The sequence below is a fragment of the Pan troglodytes genome, chromosome 13 (assembly GCF_028858775.2).
Source record: "Pan troglodytes isolate AG18354 chromosome 13, NHGRI_mPanTro3-v2.0_pri, whole genome shotgun sequence".
NCBI classification, from domain to species: Eukaryota; Metazoa; Chordata; class Mammalia; order Primates; family Hominidae; genus Pan; species Pan troglodytes.
In genome coordinates, this window is record NC_072411.2 from 119,671,947 (window position 1) to 119,690,056 (window position 18,110).

The following is an 18,110-nucleotide window of genomic DNA, read 5'->3' on the forward strand; positions in this document are numbered from 1 at the left end:
TCAGGACTCACCTATTTGGACAGCTGAGTTGAGAGTCTGACATAAATTCACCTGCCTAGCCACCAGCAAGGTACCTACAAGGAAGCACAGGGCTGCCCCATATCCTCTCCAGGATATCCTTTCTGGGCCCTCCATACTAGGGGACCTTGCCTAGAGAAGTTTATCTCATAGAATTTCCTATGAGGAGGAGATTAAAGACTATGATCCTGCAATTCCCCCGAGAGAACACAGAGCCAAGAAACTAAGAAACGATGTGATGTGTGAACTGCATATGGCATTTAACACTGTCCCCCATCCACTATTAAATGTGGTTCCATGAAAGTCAGGTCCTCAACAGTCAGGTTAGCTAGTCCTCCCACTTTGGGGAGGGGCAAATAAGCAAGTGGAGAGAGAAGATGGAAGTATTGTATTCTTTCTTTACTAGTCAAAGTGCAAACATGAGAAGGAGAGTGTAACTGTTCCTCCTCTCAGTTGGAATTTCCTTACTGGGGGAATTCAGGAAACAGGAACATAACCAGTAAAAGAAACTTTGGCAAGACCTTCCTCAGAATGTTTCAAGACTGGGAGAGAACAACATCCCAAGTGGGGCAGAATTTTAATTTTTCTCTCTTGAAATGTTTCCAACCTTGGAACTGCATTCATGGTAAGATATCTGATTGATCCCATCCTGCAGCCTTCTTGGTTGGTCCTGGGGGTGGGTGGGCAAAAAATAACACCCCTCCATATAGAAGGCCATGTTTTCCCTGATCTGCTGGAAGGTGAAGTGATGGCCCAAGGCCTAACAGCAGGGTCCTCACCACTGAGGAAAAGAGAGAATGTTCTGTAGATTTTCCCGAGACTGACATATATAAACTGTGAATCATTCACTTGAGGACAGGATGGGAAGAGCTGATGGAAGCCAAGGGGGAGAGAAAGTACAAAGGAAGATTTCCAGAGATAAAGAGAACAACTCCTCAGTGAGCGGGCTTGGAGAGAACAAGTGGAGGGAGGCACGTCTTCAGCCTGTCGTTAGCAGATGTTTACTAACTCACTGTGGTACTGGAGCCAGCTGGGGCTAACTGAGGAACATTTTCCATCCCAGATCCTTTGTGGTGAAAAAGAATAAAGTAGAAAATGAATGGCACCAGATTGTGTCCATGATTTATCATTTTAATCTTGTCACCAAGAATTGAAGAGACCCAGGCTAGGGCAAAGGAAAAGGCAAAAATATATGTATTTGACATGAATCAGTTATTTGAGGTCAATCTGGGAAGTTTTTCTAGCACATAAAAAACATCTAAAAGAAAGAATAGTAATCTAGTAATCTCTCATGGCAAACTTTCAAGGGTGAAGAATTTAATTTACTAAGGATGTACAGCAGCATAGTGTAAGGATGAACACTAGCTCAACAAGTTAATAGGGATAGAATTCCTGCGATGGCAGAGTTTCTCCAGAGGTCACTTGACTGTTACTCAGACTCTAAGAAGAGCTGTTGTCAGCCCAAATATGGCCATGCTCTGTTCTTATGACTATGACTTGTTCCTGCAATTTGTAATATTTGGAATCAGCATCCTTTGAGAATTAGAACTTACGACAAATTTTCTTTCACCTTTTTCTTCTTCTCAGACTCTTTCCTATTCGTTCCTGCTTCAAGACTTTTGTACTTGCTGCCCTTGTGCCTAAAATGCTCTTGTATCAGCTCTTTACCTGGCTGATTTCCCTTCACCCTTCTGGTCATGGATTAAATATCATCTCCTCCAACAGGCCTTCTCTTATGGCCGCATCTAAAGCAAAGACAATTCCCTATGAGATTCTATCCCATTACTCTGTTTGTTTACATAATAGCAATTAACACATTATCAAATTTTAATAATTATCAGATTATCAAAGAGGAACTCAAAAGGGAAATTAGAAAATATTTTGAACTAAATGAAAATAAAAATTTGTGGTATGGCACTAAAGTAGTACTTTGGGAAAAATACATTGCCAAATGCTTAGATTAGAAAAAGATACAAGTCTCAAATCAATTACTTCAGCTTCTGCCTAAAGAAAATGAAAAAAAAGATGCTTACCAGGGGAGATACCATAATCATCAAGAAAGTGAAAAAAGAAGAGTAAATTAAATCCAAAGTAAACAAAAAAGAAATGATAAAAATCAAAACAAAAATCTATGAAATATAAGAGTAAAACAATGTAAAAAATTAATTAAACAATGAAATAATAGTTGTTTCTTTAAAAACATCAATAATCAACCTCTAATCAGACTGATCAGGAAAAATCAGAGAGCAAGAAAGGACACAAATTACTAGTATCAGGAATGAGAGGTGGCATCACTACAGATTCTACCATATGAAAAGGACAATAGGAAAATATTATAAATAACTTTATGCCAATAAATTGACAACCTAAGTGACAGGCAAATTTTTTGAAAGACATTGTGTTAGTCTGTTCTTTGTGTTGCTATACAAAGAAATCTCCGAAACTAGGAATTTATAAAGAAAAGAGATTTGATTGGCTAATGGTGCTTCAGGCTGTACAAGCATGGCACCAGCATTTGCTCAGCTTCTGGGAAGCCTCATGGAGCTTTTACTCAGGGAAGAAGGCAAAGCAGCAGCAAGCACATCATATGGTGAAAGTAGAGCAAGAGAGAGAGTGTGTGTGGGTTGTGGGAGAGGTTCCAGACACTTTTAAAAAACCAGGTCTCAGGAGAACTCACTCACTGTCGTGAAGACACAACCAAGCCACGAGGGATTCACTCCCATTGCTCAAACACCTCCCACTAAGACCCACCTCCAACACTGGGGATTACATTTCAACATGAGATTTTGCAGGAACATATGTTCAAACTCTATCAGGCACAAACTACCAAAGCTCATTCAAGGAGAAATAGGTAACATTAGCACAAATAACTTTATATCTAAGAAAAAAATTAAATTTGTAGTTAAAAATCTTCCCACAAAGAAAACTTCAGGCTTAGATGTCTTCACTGGTGAATTACATTTTAGAAAGAATTAATACCAATTCTACATAAACAACTCTAAAAGTTGAAAAGGACAAAATATTTTCCAACTCTTTTTATGAAATCAGGCTTACTCTGATACAAAAGTCATACAAATACATTATAGGAAAAGAAAATTACATACTAACTGTCATCAAACATAGATGTAAAATGTCTATACAAAGTTTTAGCAAATCAAGTTCAACAATATGTACAAGGAATTTTACAAATGACCAAATAGGGTTTATCCCAGAACTGCAAGGTTGGCTTAATATTTGACGACAAATCAATGCAATTCACCACTATTAGCATACTTTAAAAAATAAAACTCATATGATATTTCTGATAGATACCAAAAAAGTATTTGACAAAATTCAGTGTTCATTCCTTACCAAGAAATTAAAATTAAAATAAAAAACCCACAAACCTTCAGCCAACCAGGAATAGAAGAGAACTGCCTCAATCTTACTTAATGGTTAAAAAGCCAAATGTCTTTCTCCTAAGACAAGGTACAAGAAAATCATGTCTGCTCTAACAGTTTCTATTTACTGTACTATGGGTTTGAGTCAGGGCAGTCGGACGAGAGCAAGAAATAAAAACCATCCAGATTGGAAAAGAAGAAGTGAAACTTTCTTTATTTGCAGGCTACATGACTGAATAGTAGAAAATCAGATCGAATCTACAAAACATCAGTTGGATTTCTATATGGTAACAATGATAAAATAGAAATTGATGTTAAACATAATATTATTTATAGTAACATCAAAAATATGAAATATTTAAAGACAATTCTGACAAAATATATGAAAGGGCTATGCCCTGAAAATTACAGAACATTGTTAAAGAAATCTTTAAAAACCCAAATAAATGGAGAGATTACATCATGTTCACGGGTCAGAACATTCATGTTGTTAAGATGTCAGTTCTCTCAAGATTGAGCTATAGATTCGGTGCAATCCTAATCAAAATTCCAGCAGATTTTTGGCATATTTAACAAACTGTTTCTAAAGTTCATGTGACAATTTAAAAGATCTAAAACAAATTTCAAGCAAAATTGAAAAAGAAAAACAAAGTTGGATGACTAACACTATCTGAGCTCAAGATTTATTGTAAAAGCTGAAGAAATCAGGACAGTGTGCTATTGGCATCAAGACCAACAAACAAACCAATGGAGCAGAAGACATGGTCCAAAAATAGATCCACGCAGAGATGGACAACTTGGTTTTTTACCAAGGTACAAAGATGATTTAGAGTAGGAAAGGTAGGCTGCAAAAAATTGTGCTGTAACATTTGGATATCCGCATGCCAAAGAATGACCTTCAATCCATATTTCACCTCATAATAAAAAATTAACCCAAAATACATCCCACTATGTAAAATCTAAACTATAAAACCTTCACAAGACAGCACAGGATAAAAACATGGCACATGTATACATATGTAACTAACCTGCACATTGTGCACATGTACCCTAAAACTTAAAGTATAATAATAATAAAGAAAAAAAAACATTTGTGAACTTGAATTAGGCAAAGATTTCTTAGGTCTTACACCTAAAGCATAATCCATAAAAGGAAAATAAATCATATATTGGCTTTCAAAGTTAAAAACTTCTCCTCTTCAAAAGACAGAATTTTGTAAATTCTGTAAAGAGAATTAAAAGATAAAAGGCAGCATAGGAGAACATATTTGTAAATAATATATCTGACAAAGAAGCTGTATTTAGAATTCATAAAGAACTCTCAAAATTCAATAATAAGAAAGCAAGTAATCAAATACAAATGGTCAAAAGATTTGAACAGACAGTCACTAAAGAAAAAGTATGGTTGGCAAATAAATAGACGGAAAGATGCTCAACATCAGCAGTTGTTAGGGAACTGCAAATCAAACTAAAATTAGATACCACTATGGAGTTATTGGAATGGCTAACATTGAACACACTGACCCATTTCATGTGTTGTCAAAGATATGGAGTGACTGGGACACACACATCACTGTTGGGCATAGCCACTTTGGAAAACAGTTTGGCAGATTTTTAAAAAGTTAAACATATACTTACTGTATAATCCACAATCCCACCCCTAGGTAAAATAATCACTTATCTTCACACACAGAAAACCTACACATGGATGTTTACTGCAGCTTGATTTATAATTGCACAAAACTGTAAATGACCCAGATGTCTTTCGTCAGGTAAATGGTCATACCAGATTTGGCATATCTTGTACATATTATGGTACTCTATTCAGTAATAAAAAAGACACATTCTTTTTTCTATTCATGCAATCCATAACACAGGTGAATCTCAAAATAATTATGCTGAGTTAAAGAAGCCAGACGCCAAGAAAAAGATGCATCGACCAGGCAAAATAACCAGTGCTCTGCCCCTACTAACCAGTGGGTTTCAAAAATGATTTTTTTTTGTCAGTTGTACCCATGGCATGAAACACTTGCTCAGAATCCATACCTCTTGATTATGCCGTTAGACAATAGCTTATATTCTGTGTGCATTTTGGGATCATATACTTTTATTTCATTGGACACTTCTCATCCCTATTACCACCATCGCCACAAAGCAATCTTCAGAGTTATGATTTAGAACTCAAGAGCTGCTAGACCTATGAATTGGGCAACTCAAGAATTCCATGGTTCAACCCTGAAGTTGCAACTTTGATGCTTCTAGCTGGAAGTGGGACAAACTTGGTCATCTATAGATGACCCCCAAATAAATAAAATTCCTGATCTCTGCTTAGATTACTCCTGCCAGAAACCTCCAAAGCCAGGTTCTCCAGAAACAGTCTAGTCCTGGATTCTGACTCATTCAAGTCTTTCCCCTTACTTTCTCCTGAAAATGTGGAGCACAGGGAGCTGCTCCTGTCCAGAGTGTGGACAACTGGAGTGAGATACTTGGCAGGTGAAGCATTTGCCACCACCTTCACATATAGGTCTCTACTTTGTTTTTGCCTTACCCTTCCAATTTGAGCTGAGTTGTTTTCTTCAGAGCCTTTAAAACCAGGTTTGATTTCTAATTACTTTTTAAAATCATCTCATCAAGTCAATGATTTCATGACTGTTTTTCTGGTTAAAACCCCCAGTTTAATTAATCTCAGAGGAATCTTTTTGTGTGGTCTCTCCTTACAGTCATCTCCCATCCCATCTGTCCCATCCTTATGAGGGGGATACAGCTGCTCAGCAATCGTGATTCTTCCATGCTGCTATCCACCCTTTCTGTCTGGTTTTCCCGAGTTGCAGGGATTGCACACCCATTTGGATTGTGAGACTTCTCAGAACCAGCTTCTTCACAGAAATTCTTTCTAACTCTTCCAGCCCATGGAGCTGCATGTCAAGTTACACATTCTTAAAAGGTTCATCACTGACTAGGATCTATCTCCCAGTTCCTCCACAGTACTCTCCAACCCTACCACTCCCCTCCAACTCAACCTACTGGCATCATTGCCTGCTCCAAACTGTGAGTGGGAAAGTGAGAGTAGAAATTTCTGCATCAGGATCCATAAGCTGAAGTGAGTGGGAGAAGGACTTGAATACAGTCTGTTAACACCTCAGGGATAGTTAATTAAAACCTGAGGAACCAGAGATACCAGATAGTCCTAGCATATCTCAACAATGGCAACTTAGCAGTTTTTATTAGTGCCACAATCATACTAAAGAAGGAAATGAGTGGAGAGGTGCAAAGAAAACAAAAAGAACAGAGAAGATGATGGGGAGGACAGAAGCCTAGCTTTTGCTGACTTCTTGGACTGTTTAGTTGAAATCCAGGAGTTCTGAGAAAGTTTAGTCATGCCTGTCCAGCTTTGCCCATCGCTGGACTTTTTCTGGATTGCCAGTGCCAAATATTTGAAAATTTTTGAGAGATTATTTTTTGTGGAAATATAGCCAAAAGTTTCAGGGAAATAGACAAGTTTCTAAGAAGCTGGACTCCAAGAATGGGTTCCGTGTGAGTAGAAAGGAATATTTTAAACAAATCTAGTATTAAGACTATGGCTATATTCAAAAGTGATTAAAAGTATTTGAGGATTAGTGAGAAAGATACCAAGTGGTATCAAAGTGTTTATTTTAAAGATGAAACAAAGAGATTAAGCTTCTGATGTGTTGATAGAAGGCTAGCCTGTTTTAATAAAACTATTCTTCTTCTTTTGCTTTTTGTCCCTCTTTTTATTTTCATTTTACTTATAATCCACTCCCATTAGCCTTATTCACAGCAGTGGCCCCAAGCCGTCTCAACCATGCATCTAAGATTCTATTCAATTCACTACTTGGTGTCAGTACAGCCCAAACAAAGTGTCACCTCTTGGGGTGATGGCCAATGGTCCTGAAAACTGATACAAACTTACAAAAATAACTCACCACCTGCATTTCATATCCTCATTTTCTTCTTGTCCATCTATGCTTCAACTTGTACCTCTCTTCCCTTGGCAACCAGAACCTCTGCATTAGCACGCAGTGAGCACACAAATAAGATGATCATTTTTCCCGAGTTCTCTCATCTCCAGCCCATGATGTTTTACTGTTGCATAAGATTTCACTCCAGAACGTCCTTTGGGCCTGACATTCTTAGACGTCAAACATCCCATCCCTACTTGATTTCAAAACTGTTAGTATTCCATAAGTAAAATTAAGTAGGACCCCTAAGGTAACGTTTTCTTTATCTGCTAATTAGTGGCTTTCTAACTTTGCTAGACCAAGCCCTTCAAAACACCAATACAGAGGGAGTACAAGAAGGGGACATAGAAAAAGAAAGCAAACATCTAAGTATATTCAGGGATCTCTGTAACATTCAGACACAGAATGTTAGAACTTGGAAGGATCTTAGGCAATATGGTTCAATTCTTGCCAGCTTCACAAGTTGTAGCATTAGCTAGGTGAGCTTGGACATACCATTTACACTCTCTGTTTCATTCAGTGACAGAGCCAGGTTTGGGACCCAGATATTCTGATACTTTTCTTCCATGAAGCCTTTCCTATTACATAACCTACAAGTGTGCTCACTCTTTAGTGCAAATGTAGAAAAACAAGCTTTGTGTCCATCGGGGATGAGCAGTGTACCCCCTATTGACAGTATTTTTGCCAGACTTGGTTGCTCATGCCTGTAATCCTAGTGACTCAGAGGCTGAGGCAGGAGGATCTCTTGAGGCCAAGAGTTCAGGAAGAGCCTGGGCAACATAGAAAGACCCAAAATCTAAAATCAATAAATCAGTAAACAATAGTCAGGTGTGGTGGGGTGCACCTGGAGTTCCAACTACTTGGGAGGCTAAGGCAGGAGGACTGCTTGAACCCAAGAGTTTGAGGCTGCAGTGAGCTATGATTATCACTGTACTCCAGCCCAGGTGATGAAACAAACCCTCATCTCTAAAACTAAAATAAAACTAAAGATAGATAGATAGATAGATAAATAAATAAATAAATAAGTGTTCTCAGCACCCACAGCTGCAGCTGTGAATGGTCAGATCAGCTCCAGAGGGCCACTGCGGGAGAGGCTCTAAAGCAATAATACAGAGTCCACCATCAGCTCTGAAACCACCAAGAAGCAGCAGACCTTTTGGGAGAGATCAGCACTGACCGTAAGTTTTCCTTTTCTAGAGAACTATTTTCTCTCGCAAGCCCTCATCCCTTATCAGGTCCCCAGACCCAACTCCCAGCCTCAGCTCTAGAGAAGTGAATCTTTAAAGACCCAACACTTGACCTGGCTGGCTAAGGGGTAGAGTGCTGTTCATTCGTCATGGAAAATTTCCTAAGGAAAAGAAATGCATTTATCTTAATTCTGCCCTTATGTTTATACGATTCTTTTCCTGAGGACTTCTACTCTTAATAGAAAGGAGAGAAAGAGGAAGAAAAGAAAATCTTTAAAGAACATACTTTATAGCCCTATGTACTGGGTCACGGCTGATAAACTAAGCCCCTTCAAAAGGCTCGAGAGCAGAGTAATTTAGATTTCCATTACCTCAAATAACCAGGGCGGTGTGCTCAGACCATTCCCTGGGTGTATTCTCCTTCTTTGGAGGCCACCTATTTCAGCCCATTAGACTTGCCTGAGAGGTTGTCTTGGGGTTACCGTTGCTTCCCAGGACTTTAGCTGAACTCTGGGAAAGGCAAGCTGAGGGACTATTGAAAAACACAGACATGAAAAACGGAGCTAGTATAAACAACAAAAATTTACGTTATGCAACTGGCAGACGTTTGCCAGGGAGGATTTTGAGTGCTGGAATATATTTTTAAATCTCCATGAATAACTTAAGATCTAGGTCAAGCCAGGGGCAGAATGAAATAAAAATAAAGAAAATAAAATGAGAGAGATACTGATTTGATTCATTTTCCCATCTGTGAATACCCTGAGATGTAGGCTAAGGAGAAATGCTTGTTAATTTGTGCAAGGGAATTTTTTCTCTGGTTTACTGTGTTATCCTTCCTTTTGGCCTTTGTCGCTCAGTTCCAAACATCACAGTACACTGATGCCTTAAACCTGCTTTGCAAATGCTCATGTCTAGTATTTTGCTTTCTTCTTTAAGCTCAAACCTTTGAGTTCTCAGGCCTTCCATCAGCTTCACGAAATGCACCCCAGCATTGCTCTCTTGATCTGTGTGTCCTCTCCTGAACCCTACCCCGCTAACACCTTAGCCTTCTAGCCACCTAGAGTCAGTCCCATGTGGAGTTCTGAAGACACAGGTCAAATCTGCCTTTTGAGCTTTCAGACTTCTCCAGCCCTATCTCCTTTTCTTCCAGGGACCTAATGACCATACTGTATCCCATATCCATGCACAAATCACCAGCATTTTCTTGGACAAAATTACCTTTCTCAGAATCCAGGGCTTAGCCTTCTGGAATTCTCTGTATCTGCTTCCCTCAGAAATCCTAGTAATAGGTAAGAATTTGAAAACAATAAATTTAGGCCAAGTTGTTTGTACCTGAAAACTGACCTCATAGGTGAGCCAATTGGGCACTAACAATAACAATGTAATTTTTGATTTCATTCTGTCTCATTCTATTTTCACAGTCACCCTGTGAGGAGGCATAGAGACATATTACAGATAGCTGAGGTCTCAGTTAGGGGCAAGACTTGTCTAAGGGGATGACAAAAGCTTCTCATCCCACTCAGAGTGAAACTAATCTTCTTAGCATGGCCTTCAAGGCCTGTCATGGTCTGCCCTGTCTTTCCCTCTCATCTCATTTTCCATGACTCTCTGACTCTTATTTTCATATTTTCTTTTGCTAAAGTACAATTTTCAAAAGTTTAAAAACATCACTTTCATAAAAGTATAAATTCAACTTATTAATTAATGAGAGAATTAGTAACCTGTTAATATTGTTACAAAAAAAGAATTTGAAGAACAAAGTATATAGGGTGACAGAAATGTTGGCGTGAATTTACTAATAGATGCAAAACTGGCTAAAATCCAATAGGAAAACTAAGTATAATGTTTGGAGCAATAAAATTGACAAGACTTTTAGCTAGAATAATAAAAAAAATAATAAAGAAGGCTCAAATTATAAAGTCAGAATGGAAGAAGAGACATCATTACCAATCTTACATAAATAAAAAAAAATTTATAAGGGAATGTTATGAACAACTACATACCAATGAATTAGATAATATACCTGAATTAGATAAATTTTTAGAAGACACAAATTACAGAAAATTCCTCAAGAAATATAGAAATAATGAATAAATCTTTAACAAGTAAAACAATTGCATTAGTAAGTTTAAAACTCAACAAACATTCAAAGAAAAATTGATACAAATACTTCAGAAACCCTTCCAAAAAACACAAGAGCAAGGAACACTTCTCACCTCATTATCTGAAGTCAGCATTACTGGGTCATCATACAAAGAGACACCACAAGAAAACAAAACGTCAGATCATTACCCCTTATTAATATAGACCCAAAAGTACTCCACAAAGCATAAGTAAATTCAATAAAACAACATATAAATACATATATACACTAAAACAAAGTGAGACTTATCCTAGAAATGCAAGGTTTGTTTAACATCAAAAAATTACTTAATGTAATATACCATACTAATAGAAGAAAGAACAAAGCATTTTCTTATACCCTTTCTCAATGGACGCAGAAAAAAACTGACAAAAGCCCAATGCCCATTTAAGATAAAAATGCCCAACAAACTAGAACTAGAAAAGGACTTTCTCAGCCTGATAAAGATCATTATGGAAAGCCCACAGCTAATATCATACTTAATAGTAAAAGACTGAATGCTCTCTCCATAAGATCAGGATTAAGATGAGAATGTACATTCTTGCAACTCCTATTCAACATTGTAAGGGAGGGTCTAGCCAGGGCAATTATTTAAGAAAAAGAAGTGAAAATGAAAGTCAAAGGTTAAAAAGGAAAAAGTAAAACTATTCCATTTGCAGATGGCAAGATTTTGTATATACAAACTATTTACAATTTCATTAAAAAACTATTAAAACTGGTAAATGAGTTGAGCAAGTTTGCAGAATACAAGATCAATATGCTAAAATAACCTGTGTTTCTATGCATCTGCAGTAAAATTTCCAAAATGAAATTAAGAAATCAATTCTGTTTATAATAATATTAAAGAGAACAAAATACTTAGGAATACATTTAATAAAATATACACCAACATCATTGAAGGAAATTAAAGATTTAATGAATAGAAAGATAGTCCATGTTCATGAATCAGATGACTTCATATTTTTTAAGATGAGTATGCTTCCCAATTTAACCCACAAGTACAAAACTATCCCAATGAAGTTAGCGGCTGCTTCTTTGTAGAAATCACTAATTGGTCCTTAAATTCATTTAGAAATGCAAAGGACCCCAAAAATCTAAAACAATCTTGAAAACAACAATAAAATTAGATAACTCAAACTTCCCAATTTCAAAATTTACTACAAATCTATAGTAACCAAGAAAGTGTGGTACCGACACAAGGCTAGATGTATAGATCAATGAAACAAAATTGAGAGTGCATAAATAAACCATATTTTTATGATCAGTTGATGTTCAACAAAAGAGTGCAGTGGCAATTTCATGAAGAAAGAATACTCTTTTTAACAAATTGTGGAGGGACATCTGGACATCCACATACAAAAGAATAAATTTGGATCTCTACCACATAATATATACAGACATAAACTCAAAATGAATCATAAACCTAAATGTAAGAGCTAAAACACTAAAACTCTTAGAAGAAAACAAAAAATAAATCTTTGTGGCTTTATGTCAAGCAATGGTGTCTTTGATATAACATCAAAAGCACAGGTAACAAAAGAAATAATATAAATTGGATTTAAAATTAAAAACTCTTATGTTGCAAATAATACCATCAAGAAGTGAAAAAGACAAACCTCATAATGGGAGAAAATAGTTACCTATACAAAAAAACAAAAATATAGCTATCTATACAATTGAATATTATTTGGCAATAAAGAATGAAGTATTGATACATGTTATAGCATAAATGAACTTTGAAACCATTATGCTAAGTGACAGAAGTCAGTTTTGAAAGACTGTACACTGTATGTTTACATTTACATAAAATTTTCAGAATAAGCAAATCTATAGAAACAGAAAGTAGATTAGTGGTTGTCTAGGGCTTGGGAGATGGGGAAAGCAAAACATGAAAAAGAATGAGAAGGAGCTGCTAATAGGGATGGGGTTTCTTTGTAGGGATGAGGAGGAGCAATAAAATGGTCTAAAATTAGATTGCTGTGCTGTTTGTACAAGCTTGTGCACATACGGAACAAAACTGAACTGTAAGCTTTCAATGGATGAATTGTATGGTATAAGAATCATATTTCAATAGAGCTGCTTAAAATGTATTGTTTGGGACTATCTTTTCTACAGGGTAGAATTCAGTCACATCTCTATTAGACAAAATTCATTGTATTTCTTTAAGGAGGATCATTTGCATTACTGTCAGTTTTCCACAAGTAAAATAACTTAGAAAATGGAAATTCAGTTAAAGAGAAACATCTCAATATAATCAGATATCCCCAGAGGATACCCTAGACAATGCTCAGCTTTCTACTGAATGGATACTTAGGTATCTCTTGCCCATTTCCAAGTCCTGCAATTTCCCTTGAAAAATATGAAGCTTGTTCTAACCACAGGACCTATACCAGTTCTATCGCCTCCACTTCAAGCATTCTTCATACATATATTTACCTGGCTCATTCCCCTTTTTCATTCCCGTCTCTGCTCAACTGTTAGCCTCTTATTAAGAGCTTCCCTAATCACATGTATTAGTTATGTTTAACACATTGTCCCACAAAGCTGTGGCTTTAAACAACAAATATTATCTCAGAGTTTCTCTAAGTCAGGAATCTAGGATTATCTTACCTGGGTGGTTCTGGTTCCGGAACTTTCCTTCCACCGCAGTCAGAAGGTTGGTAGGGGCTGTAATCATCTGAAGGTCTGACTGGGGCTGGAGAATCTGTTTCCTAGATGGCTCCTTTACATGGCTGTTGGCAGGAGGCCTCCATTCCTTGTGACATGAACCTCTTTATAAACTGCTTGAGTATCCTCACAACATGACAGCTAACTTCCCCAGAGAAGACAGTCTAAAAACAGGAGGAGGAAGACACAGTGGCTTTATTATACAGCCTGAAAGCCATACATCATCACTTCTACTTTATTCTATTTGCTAGAAGAAGTCACTAAGCCAAGCCCATACTCAAGGGGAGGTAGCTTAGGCTGCACCTTTTGAAGAGAGGGTAAAAGAGTTTGTGGACCTATTTTAAAGCACTATAACACACCCCTATGCAAACACATCTCCTTGCCTGGTACTTTCTACTGCCTTATTTGATTTTTGCTTCCTTCACAACATTGGTATTATTATATTATATATGTATGTGTGAATTATTGCTTTCCCCACAATATAAGATCAATAAAAATATTGCATTATTTCACACTGAATACTCAGCACATATAATAGTACAAGACATATATTAATTCAATGACTGTTTTGTTTCCTAATTAAATGAACATATGGATGAAGTTATAAATTACAGGAGCAGAACCAGGCTTGGAAACTAGGTACAATGACTCCTAACCTATGCTATTTCCCCGTATTTTACCTTAGCGGAATTGTAATGGTTGAATGCACCTCAACAGTGATTCTGCATGAGGAAAGGGATCCTCCCAGTCCTCCATGACATCACTCAATTGAGACCTCTTCCACACTTCACAGATCTAAAACAAACCCTGCTGACCAAAATTCAAGAAAGTCTTTCTTTGATCCATATGCACAAACAAAAACCCCCTCATCTTTTAAGAGTCTGCATGGGGCCTTGGAAGGGTGGGATATGTCTGATACCCCCACATTTTCTCTTCTCTTTGTAAAGAGAAAGTTAAATAGCACTGAAGCAGCCTGGAGCCCAGGGTTTAATACAAGTATTGCAACTGGGTTTAGGAGTAAGAGACCTTGAATGCTACCTTGCTTGTTCACTCCCATTTATTCAGGATTTAGCAGCATTTCTGAAGCCAAATATTGATGCTCCTTGGCTCTGGAGAGCAAGGAAATCCACACACAATTAGGAAACAGATGGTAATGGAAAGTACACAGGATTGGGCATCCAGATACTTTGTATCTATCACTAATTTGCTGAAAATTTTATTTTTCATACCTGTAAAATGGCAGGGTGTGGCTGAGTATAGACAACTTCAAATTCCTATTCAGGTTCTACTGTTTTGTAAGTTCGGACATGTCTTAGCATCCCTTGGATAGTCTTTGCCAGTTTCTTTCCAGGTATTTCAACAACAATCAGCATGGGACTCACTTTCATGTTTCTCTCTCTTCTCTAGCAGCCTTCAGATTCTAGGAAGATGATGTGTATAAAAGAAAAAAAAAGCCATTTCTCAATGATCTTTTTAGTACAAAGAAAAGCAATGGGAGACATTTAAGACAAACTGCCCACTTCCCGCACAATATGAGGCAAAACACCAACTTCAGGGGACTGGAGAATGGAAGTCTTAGCTCTTCCCTATCACCTCCCAGCCAGTGGGAAGTCAGAAAGAATGGTGACTCCTCACGCTTACAGAGGGCAGTGTTATTTCAAAGACTATGGTGAGTTCCCCAGCTCTCAGCAAGGGTACCATCTCACCACTCCCCTTGGTGCCCTCGATGGAGCTTCTCAATCAACACCAAAGGAGATGCGATCTTTAGGGAAACTCCAAGCCTCAGGAACTACCTCATTAAACTGGTGTCTTAGCTGAAGAGACAGTGGTGGGGGTGAAGTGGCAACAAGATGTTCATATGTGCCCTCTGATTAATTTACAGGGGGAAATTGTCTTATAACTTTCCACCTCAGTGTCTGCCTCTGCATAGCCATGGAGCAGTGCCCTGGAAACAGTAACAGTGATGATAACAAGAGAACAACAACCACTCTGTTTAAGCCCTAGCCCCAGGCAACCTCCTTACCTGATGTGACACCAGAAGGAAAGGACATGGCATTTTCTCCCTCGGGAATGTCTGGGAAATCCTATCCTTGCTTGGGTCTTGGGCTGCCATATTTCAATCAAAAGCAAAATGGAGAAAGAAGAATTTAAAAAGTTATTGGGAAGCAAGGAATAAGTGAAAGGAGAGAAAACTCAGTTTTTTTTGCTTTACGGCCTGTGATATATGCAAGCTAACCCATTAAAGAATGTCAGAGCTAGAAACGTTCTCAGAGATTTAGTTCAATGTCCTTCTGTTTTAGATGAAGAAATACCACAGACAGGTGAAGGAATTCATTCACAATCTCATGGTGTGAGGATCACTTGATGGTTAGGAGTTATGGTTGCAGACAGAAATGAACGGGCCTGAAGAATGGAAGAAACAGGTGAGAAAGCCAAGATGCTGATTTCTACTGAGTTTTAGAAACCATGATCAATATTATTAGTGACTCTTAAGGAAGGCGATAAAAGGGACAGAGTCCAGGATGTTCCCAGATTTCTAGCATGGGAGACTGGTTACATCTCGGTGACATGTATTAAGATGGGAGATACCAGAGAGGAAACAGGTCAAGAGTTTGAGACTATGTGTCTTATTTGAGAAGGAAATTCAGTTGCAACACCCAATAATCAATTAGGGTTGGAACCCAGGAGAGAGGTTCCGATTTGAGAGACAACATGTACTGTGGGTGACAATCAAAGCCATGGGAATGGATGAGGTCTTTGAGAAAGAATTTGTAAAAGGGAGTGGAGAACAGAGCATCTGAAAGAGATGGGTGCTTGAGAGGCAGAGAGAGAAAAAAGAAATGGGGAAACTGAAGAGTGGCCACTTGGGTTGGGGGTAGAACCTGGAATAGAGTGTTGGAGTCAAGAATAGCTCACTGCAGAATCTAGGGTCCATGGAGCCCACATGTGCTTAGCCAGGCTCTCAGACCTTTTGCTCTTTCCTGGTCAGGATGAGGTAGGAAAGTCTCCAACATATTTGCTCTGATTTGCTCTCCTGCATGTCCCAATATGAAGTTTGTAGGCTCCTGAAGCAAAGTCAGTGTTCTCAGATACAACCCAGAGTGAATGCCTCTAGAATCAGCCTCTGCTAAGAGATTTCCCAAATGCTCCATATAGCCCATTTGTAGTGTCCCGCATTGAAGGTCTGGTGTGCAGATGTGTCTCTTTAGATAAGGGTGCTGCTCTTTCGATATCTGTTAAATCACAATGACTTGGACTGTCTCTTGTTTAGAAGACTCAGAACTTTGCAGAAAAGATGAGAGGAAAAGCGAAGAGAGGGAAAAGAGTAAGGAAGAGCACGGAAAAAGAAAAGCAGTTAAAACAAACATCTAAATAGAAGTCTCTGTGCTTTCAAAGCTTTGATTTCTCAAGCAAAACATTTCTTAAGTGAAAAAGCCACCACTTATTCATTCTTTATTTTTACCTTTCTAGTGTTTGGTGTAAAGTAGGAGCATAAATCATGTCCCATGAATTCATTCAAGAGTCCTAATGCTAATTTTATCACAAAAACCCAGCACAAAATGCCCAAGCATTCATTATAACAGGGTTTGAGACCCAACGTGCTGCTCCTTCATGCTTCTCCTGAGAGCGATTTTCCTTGGTTACCCTCATCCTCCCTTTCATTGGCTTCCCCAAGCTCTGGCTTCTCCAAAGCATTTGAAGAATGAGTAGTCATTCTTCATGCTACCTGTTCATTTTTTTCAAAATGAAAAGTTGTATAAACTATGCAGAAAAGCACAAAAATATGCATTTGTCTTAAGAAGCCAGGGCTGTCCCAACATATTACTCCCATAATTTTCCACTGTGGGTTCCCAGATGGGTTGGATGGTGCTCATGATTCTTCAGCTTATTTCATGCCTTATGCAGCCAGCTCCTAGGGAGGTATGGAAAATGAGAGAGCCCAGTCTGGAACCTCAGACCTTCGGACTGCCAAGGGCTGGTAGGATTTCCCCAGCATCCAATCTTCATCCTTATAAGGGTCTGCTCTGCCAAGGACCCATTCTCTTGATTTCAGCTCAATGATCTTGTCTGCCTTGGCAGGGCCTGCTCACCACAAGCTTGGATGTCATGGAATTTTGGGGAAGAAAGAGGATTAAATACTTCTCCATGTTACTTCTTGCCCTCCCTGAAACAGTTGACTGGACTCTAACACTTGGTTTGGGGAAGAATTTTACCCTGAAGCTATCTGGCAAGGCTGAAGACATGTCTTTTTATATTCTGCTTTCCTTGGGAGTAATAGGCCAAGAGAGATTCATGTTTGTCTCACAAAGAGGAGGTGACCGTGGTTTCTGGCGACACCTTGCTTTAAGGCAGTGGAGTCAAGAGTAAAGAGGCTGGAAAAGCAGAATACTTACTCTACCTCCACCCCTCACTCCCCTGGGGACTTGTCTATGGTCAAATCCCTAAAGACTCTCTTTTCACATTGATAAATCAGGGGCAAGAACCACATAGCTCACCCCAATTTAGTAAGGCCAAAACAAGAGAGGAGTAGTGAGCATTTGAGAAGCACTGACATGGAAATTATAAACAATGAAGCCCTCTATAAACAGGCTCTTGGCTGAGTTTTAGAGGTGGATTTCTTCATCTGGTTTGGGGCATGTCAGTTCATCCATATAACTCCTGCACGAATCTGATCCAAAGTGTGCAACTCAATTCCTTCTGCATCTCCTTCCCTCACCTTGCTCATTTCTATAGG

At 38.3% G+C, this 18,110-nt stretch overlaps 1 long non-coding RNA gene across 7 annotated transcripts in view; it reads right to left on the bottom strand.

Moving 5' to 3' along the window:
* The window catches only part of LOC101058385 (uncharacterized), a 527,851-nt gene that overhangs the window by 150,223 nt on the left and 359,518 nt on the right, over positions 1-18,110 (bottom strand). For all 7 annotated transcript variants that reach the window (XR_010150244.1, XR_010150248.1, XR_010150245.1 and 4 more), the window contains 3 exons: positions 15,399-15,481; positions 14,605-14,795; positions 13,319-13,539 (listed from right to left, as the gene is read on the bottom strand). This is a non-coding gene — a long non-coding RNA (uncharacterized LOC101058385). The remainder of the gene's footprint in view (positions 1-13,318; positions 13,540-14,604; positions 14,796-15,398; positions 15,482-18,110) is intronic.